Genomic DNA, 8,444 nt, shown 5'->3' on the forward strand with positions numbered 1-8,444 from the left:
CCTGCTGGTGATCTTTAGCCTGCTGGTGATCTTTAGCCTGCTGGTGATCTTTAGCCTGCTGGTGATCTTTAACCTGCTGGTGATCTTTAGCCTGCTGGTGATGATCTTTAGCCTGCTGGTGATCTTTAGCCTGATCTTTAGCCTGGTGATCTTTAGCCTCTTTAGCCTGCTGGTGATCTTTAGCCTGCTGGTGATCTTTAGCCTGCTGGTGATCTTTAGCCTGCTGGTTGATCTTTAGCCTGCTGGTGATCTTTAACCTGCTGGTGATCTTTAGCCTGCTGGTGATCTTTAGCCTGCTGGTGACCTGCTGGTGATCTTTCTGGTGATCTTTAACCTGCTGGTGATCTTTAGCCTGCTGGTGATCTTTAGCCTGCTGGTGATCTTTAGCCTGCTGGTGATCTTTAACCTGCTGGTGATCTTTAGCCTGCTGGTGATCTTTAGCCTGCTGGTGATCTTTAGCCTGCTGGTGATCTTTAGCCTGCTGGTGATCTTTAGCCTGCTGGTGATCTTTAGCCTGCCTGCTGGTGATCTTTAGCCTGCTCTTTAGCTGGTGATCTTTGCCTGGTGATCTTTAGCCTGCTGGTGATCTTTAGCCTGCTGGTGATCTTTAGCCTGCTGGTGATGCTGGTGATACAATATCCATGTCTGACTGCTAATAGACACTGAACACATACAAACATGTAAAGTGTTGGTCCCATATTTCATGAGTTGAAATAAAAATCCCAGAATTGTTCCGTACGTACAAAAAGCTTTACCTTCCTCTGTTAGTGAGCATTTCTCCTATTGCCAAGATAATCCACCCCCCTGCATCCCAGTCATGTGAAATCCATTGATTAGGGCTGAAAGAATTCATTTCAAATGACAGATTTTCTTCTATGAACTGTAAGTCAGTAAAATCTTTGAAATTGTTGCATGTTGCGTTGCCATTTTTGTTCAGTATAGACGCCATGTAGCAGATGCTTTTATCCCAAAGAGACGGAGTTATGCGTGTATACATATGGGTGATCTCAGGAATTGTACCCACTATCCCGGCACAGCAAGTGCCATGTTCTACAAACGGAGCTACAGAGGACCAGTAACCCAGGAGCAGTTTTCTAACCAATTCTGAACATAGAGGAATATGATCCAGATATGCCCTGCATATCCTCCACTATACGTCCAGTTTCACACAGGACACAAGTCTGAGGCGGCAACACTGTACACATGGCCATGTCTTCCATTGGGGACCATAGATCACTCCTCCATCACCTCCTCTCAATGGTTCTCTTCCTCCTCAGAGGACTCTGGGCGCTCAAAGTCTTCAGCTCGCTGTACTGCACCTACACACAGAGGAATATGGCCAGGTATCATTCATAACAGCAGAGCTACAGTGTCTGAGGAGGTCATACTACCAGTTGCGGTCACACAACAGTCACAGTAGCTCTCAACTAGTGTTGTAAAATTCTGCTAACTTCCCCGATTGGAGGATTCACACACTTCCTGCTTATTCCCTCCTGAATCCACAAATCTTCCAACACATTTCCCCCAAAACTAGGACTTTTGGGAAAGTTAACAGAATTTTGCAACCCTACTCTCAAACTCTGTGGTGACAATAGTCACAGACGTTATCAACTCTGTGGTGACAATAGTCACAGAAGTGATCAACTCTGTGGTGATATTAGTAACAGACGTTATCAACTCTGTGGTGACATTAGTAACAGACGTTATCAACTCTGTGGTGCCTTCGCCTGGCAACTGAAAGGCACCTGACCCTAACACCTTGTATAATCCACAAGGGCTGTTAGGGAGGAAACATCATAACAGACATTAGGCCGGGCTATAATTACACAGGCAACAACCTGTGGGATATTTCAGTAGAAAGCAGTGCTGAAAGACTAGAAGTTTACTGGCATCCTGCATCTGATCTAGAGGTTTACTGGCATCCTGCATCTGATCTAGAGGTTTACTGGCTTCCTGAATCTGATCTAGAGGTTTACTGGCATCCTGAATCTGATCTAGAGGTTTACTGGCATCCTGAATCTGATCTAGAGGTTTACTGGCTTCCTGAATCTGATCTAGAGGTTTACTGGCTTCCTGAATCTGATCTAGAGGTTTACTGGCTTCCTGAATCTGATCTAGAGGTTTACTGGCATCCTGAATCTGATCTAGAGGTTTACTGGCATCCTGAATCTGATCTAGAGGTTATAACCTGAAAGACTAGAGGTTTACTGGCTTCCTGAATCTGATCTAGAGGTTATAACCTGAAAGACTAGAGGTTTACTGGCTTCCTGAATCTGATCTAGAGGTTTATTGGCTTCCTGAATCTGATTTACAGGTTTACTGGCATCCTGCATCTGATCTAGAGGTTTATTGGCTTCCTGAATCTGATTTACAGGTTTACTGGCTTCCTGAATCTGATCTAGAGGTTATAACCTGAAATACTAGAGGTTTACTGGCATCCTGAATCTGATCTAGAGGTTTATCCTGGCATCCTGCATCTCCAGAGGTTTACTGGCTTCCTGAATCTGATTTACAGGTTTACTGGATCTAGAGGTTATCCTAGAGGCACTCTTGAATCTGATCTAGAGTTTACTGGCATCCTTTATCTGGCTTCCTGAATCTGATTTACAGGTTTACTGGCTTCCTGAATCTGATCTAGAGGTTATAACCTGAAATACTAGAGGCTTCCTTTATCTGGCATTATCCTGAATCTGATCTAGAGGTTATAACCTGAAATACTAGAGGTTTACTGGCATCTAGAGCATTACTGGCTTCCTGAATCTGATCTAGAGGTTTACTGACTTCCTGAATCTGATTTACTAGAGGTTTACTGGCTTCCTGAATCTGATCTAGAGGTTATAACCTGAAATACTAGAGGTTTACTGGCTTCCTGAATCTGATCTAGAGAAATAACCTGAAAAGGCTTCCTGAATCTGATCTAGAGGTTATAACCTACCTTACATTCACTATGTCCAGCACCACACCAGGGAATCTGATCTAGAGGTTATAACCTGTGAGATACTTACTGGCTTCCTGAATCTGATCATTATCTACTGTTTCTTGAATCTGATCTGAATCTGATCTAAGAAGAAAAGGTCCTTTAGGTTTTGAAATACAGAGGTTTTTCATGCAGAGTTTCTACATTTACATGTGATGACTTTCCAGGCAGGAAGAGTATTATCCAGCTCCCCACTAATCTCACAGTCTTCCTAAATCACTGTGTTATCTGTTGAAAAGTGGTGGAATTGCCCTTTAACCTTCTATAGACACTTACCTTGTGAACATCTGAAGGAACTCTCCTCAGGAAATCAAACACCTCATTGTTGTCGATGGCGTACGGGGCCCGTAATTTCTTGGTGAATTTATTAATTCCTGAAAACAGACATTCAGGAGAAGCGAAATAAAACAGTCTGTATAAACCAGTAATCTGGGTGGATCTGATGCAGCTATAATTAAATAATTAAATAAAACAGTCTGTATAAACCAGTAATCTGGGTGGATCTGATGCAGCTATAATTAAATAATTAACTAAAACAGTCTGTATAAACCAGTAATCTGGGTGGATCTGATGCAGCTATAATTAAATAATTAAATAATACAGTCTGTATAAACCAGTAATGTGGGTGGATCTGATGCAGCTATAATTAAATAATTAAATAATACAGTCTGTATAAACCAGTAATCTGGGTGGATCTGATGCAGCTATAATTAAATAATTAAATAAAACAGTCTGTATAAACCAGTAATGTGGGTGGATCTGATACAGCTATAATTAAATAAAACAGTCTGTATAAACCAGTAATGTGGGTGGATCTGATACAGCTATAATTAAATAAAACAGTCTGTATAAACCAGTAATGTGGGTGGATCTGATGCAGCTATAATTAAATAATTAAATAATACAGTCTGTATAAACCAGTAATCTGGGTGGATCTGATGCAGCTATAATTAAATAATTAAATAATACAGTCTGTATAAACCAGTAATGTGGGTGGATCTGATGCAGCTATAATTAAATAATTAAATAAAACAGTCTGTATAAACCAGTAATCTGGGTGGATCTGATGCAGCTATAATTAAATAATTAAATAATACAGTCTGTATAAACCAGTAATCTGGGTGGATCTGATGCAGCTATAATTAAATAATTAAAGAAAACATGCACTTACCCCATACTAGAAGGATATATCGTACAGGGATGAAGTATGTCAGAACTGTTACTGTCACCAGGATAAGGAAGGCAAGGTTGGAGAGGAACGGTACTGACCAGTTAAAGGTGCTGATGAAGAGAACACAATACATATTCATATTGAGTAGATATACAATACATATTCATATTGACTAGAAACACAATACATATTCATATTGACTAGAAACACAATACACATTCATATTGACTAGAAACACAATACATATTCATATTGACTAGAAACACAATACATATTCATATTGACTAGAAACACAATACATATTCATATTGAGTAGAAACACAATACACATTCATATTGAGTAGAAACACAATACATATTGAGTAGAAACACAATACATATTCATACTGAGTAGAAATACAATACATATTGAGTAGAAACACAATAAATATTCATACTGAGTAGAAATACAAAACATATTGAGTAGAAACACAATACATATTCATACTGAGTAGAAATACAATACATATTGAGTAGAAACACAATAAATATTCATACTGAGTAGAAATACAAAACATATTGAGTAGAAACACAATACATATTCATACTGAGTAGAAACACAATACACATTCATATTGACTAGAAATACAATACACATTCATATTGAGTAGAAATACAATACATATTCATACTGAGTAAGTCGCTCTGGATAAGAGCGTCTGCTAAATGACTTAAATGTAAATGTAAATGAGTAGAAACACAATATATATTGAGTAGAAACACAATACACATTCATATTGACAAGAAACACAATACATATTGAGTAGAAACACAATACATATTCATACTGAGTAGAAACACAATACATATTCATACTGAGTAGAAACAAAATACATATTCATATTGAAACACAATACATATTGAGTAGAAACACAATACATATTGAGTAGAAACACAATACATATTGAGTAGAAACACAATACATATTGAGTAGAAACACAATACATATTGAGTAGAAACACAATACATATTGACAAGAAACACAATACATATTGAGTAGAAACACAATACATATTCATACTGAGTAGAAACACAATACACATTCATATTGACTAGAAATACAATACACATTCATATTGAGTAGAAATACAATACATATTCATACTGAGTAGAAACACAATACATATTGAGTAGAAACACAATACACATTCATATTGACAAGAAACACAATACATATTGAGTAGAAAAACACAATACATATTCATACTGAGTAGAAACACAATACATATTCATACTGAGTAGAAACACAATACATATTCATATTGAAACACAATACATATTGAGTAGAAACACAATACATATTCATACTGAGTAGAAACACAATACATATGGAGTAGAAACACAATACATATTGAGTAGAAACACAATACATATTGAGTAGAAACACAATACATATTGAGTAGAAACACAATACATATTGACAAGAAACACAATACATATTGAGTAGAAACACAATACATATTCATATTGAGTAGAAACACAATACATATTCATATTGAGTAGAAACACAATACATATTGAGTAGAAATACAATACATATTGAGTAGAAACACAATACATATTGAGCAGAAACACAATACATATTGAGTAGAAACACAATACATATTGAGTAGAAACACAATACATATTGAGTAGAAACACAATACATATTTATACTGAGTAGAAACACAATACATATTGAGTAGAAACACAATACATATTCATATTGAGTAGAAACACAATACATATTCATACTGAGTAGAAACACAATACATATTGAGTAGAAATACAATACATATTGAGTAGAAACACAATACATATTGAGCAGAAACACAATACATATTGAGTAGAAACACAATACATATTCATACTGAGTAGAAACACAATACACATTCATATTGACTAGAAATACAATACACATTCATATTGAGTAGAAATACAATACATATTCATACTGAGTAGAAACACAATACATATTGAGTAGAAACACAATACACATTCATATTGACAAGAAACACAATACATATTGAGTAGAAACACAATACATATTCATACCGAGTAGAAACACAATACATATTCATACTGAGTAGAAACAAAATACATATTCATATTGAAACACAATACATATTGAGTAGAAACACAATACATATTCATACTGAGTAGAAACACAATACATATGGAGTAGAAACACAATACATATTGAGTAGAAACACAATACATATTGAGTAGAAACACAATACATATTGAGTAGAAACACAATACATATTCATACTGAGTAGAAACACAATACACATTCATATTGACTAGAAATACAATACACATTCATATTGAGTAGAAATACAATCCATATTCATACTGAGTAGAAACACAATACATATTGAGTAGAAACACAATACACATTCATATTGACAAGAAACACAATACATATTGAGTAGAAACACAATACATATTCATACTGAGTAGAAACACAATACATATTCATACTGAGTAGAAACACAATACATATTCATATTGAAACACAATACATATTGAGTAGAAACACAATACATATTCATACTGAGTAGAAACACAATACATATTGAGTAGAAACACAATACATATTGAGTAGAAACACAATACATATTGAGTAGAAACACAATACATATTTATACTGAGTAGAAACACAATACATATTGAGTAGAAACACAATACATATTCATATTGAGTAGAAACACAATACATATTCATACTGAGTAGAAACACAATACATATTGAGTAGAAATACAATACATATTGAGTAGAAACACAATACATATTGAGCAGAAACACAATACATATTGAGTAGAAACACAATACATATTGAGCAGAAACACAATACATATTGAGTAGAAACACAATACATATTGAGTAGAAACACAATACATATTGAGTAGAAACACAATACATATTCATACTGAGTAGAAACACAATACATATTGAGTAGAAATACAATACATATTGAGTAGAAACACAATACATATTGAGTAGAAACACAATACATATTCATATAGAGTAGAAACACAATACATATTCATACTGAGTAGAAACACAGTACATATTGAGTAGAAACACAATACATATTCATACTGACTAGAAATACAATACATATTCATACTGAGTAGAAACACAATACATATTGAGTAGAAACACAATACATATTCATACTGACTAGAAATACAATACATATTCATATTGAGTAGAAACACAATACATATTGAGTAGAAACACAATACATATTGAGTAGAAACACAATACATATTGAGTAGAAACACAATACATATTCATACTGAGTAGAAACACAATACATATTGAGTAGAAACACAATACATATTGAGTAGAAACACAATACATATTCATATTGAGTAGAAACACAATACATATTCATACTGAGTAGAAATACAATACATATTCATACTGAGTAGAAATACAATACATATTGAGTAGAAACACAATACATATTGAGTAGAAACACAATACATATTCATATTGAGTAGATATACAATACATATTCATATTGAGTAGAAACACAATACATATTCATATTGAGTAGAAACACAATACATATTCATACTGAGTAGAAACACAATACGTATTGAGTAGAAACACAATACATATTCATACTGAGTAGAAACACAATACATATTCATACTGAGTAGAAACACAATACATATTCATACTGAGTACAAACACGATACATATTGAGTAGAAACACAATACATATTGAGTAGAAACACAATACATATTGAGTAGAAACACAATACATATTGAGTAGAAACACAATACATATTGAGCAGAAACACAATACATATTGAGTAGAAACACAATACATATTGAGCAGAAACACAATACATATTGAGTAGAAACACAATACATATTGAGTAGAAACACAATACATATTGAGTAGAAACACAATACATATTCATACTGAGTAGAAACACAATACATATTGAGTAGAAATACAATACATATTGAGTAGAAACACAATACATATTGAGTAGAAACACAATACATATTCATATAGAGTAGAAACACAATACATATTCATACTGAGTAGAAACACAGTACATATTGAGTAGAAACACAATACATATTCATACTGACTAGAAATACAATACATATTCATACTGAGTAGAAACACAATACATATTGAGTAGAAACACAATACATATTCATACTGACTAGAAATACAATACATATTCATATTGAGTAGAAACACAATACATATTGAGTAGAAACACAATACATATTGAGTAGAAACAC

General features: G+C 34.2%; 1 long non-coding RNA gene across 1 annotated transcript; it reads right to left on the reverse strand.

Moving 5' to 3' along the window:
- Nucleotides 1–628: 628 nt before the first annotated feature.
- On the reverse strand, nt 629–4,282 carry LOC124027442. The gene is made up of 3 exons (XR_006837411.1): nt 4,149–4,282; nt 3,254–3,351; nt 629–1,319 (listed from the first exon to the last, which is right to left on the reverse strand). It is a non-coding gene; the product is annotated as an uncharacterized LOC124027442 (long non-coding RNA).
- Nucleotides 4,283–8,444: the final 4,162 nt, after the last annotated feature.

Source organism: Oncorhynchus gorbuscha, unplaced genomic scaffold (assembly GCF_021184085.1).
Source record: "Oncorhynchus gorbuscha isolate QuinsamMale2020 ecotype Even-year unplaced genomic scaffold, OgorEven_v1.0 Un_scaffold_3233, whole genome shotgun sequence".
Classification (NCBI taxonomy): domain Eukaryota; kingdom Metazoa; phylum Chordata; class Actinopteri; order Salmoniformes; family Salmonidae; genus Oncorhynchus; species Oncorhynchus gorbuscha.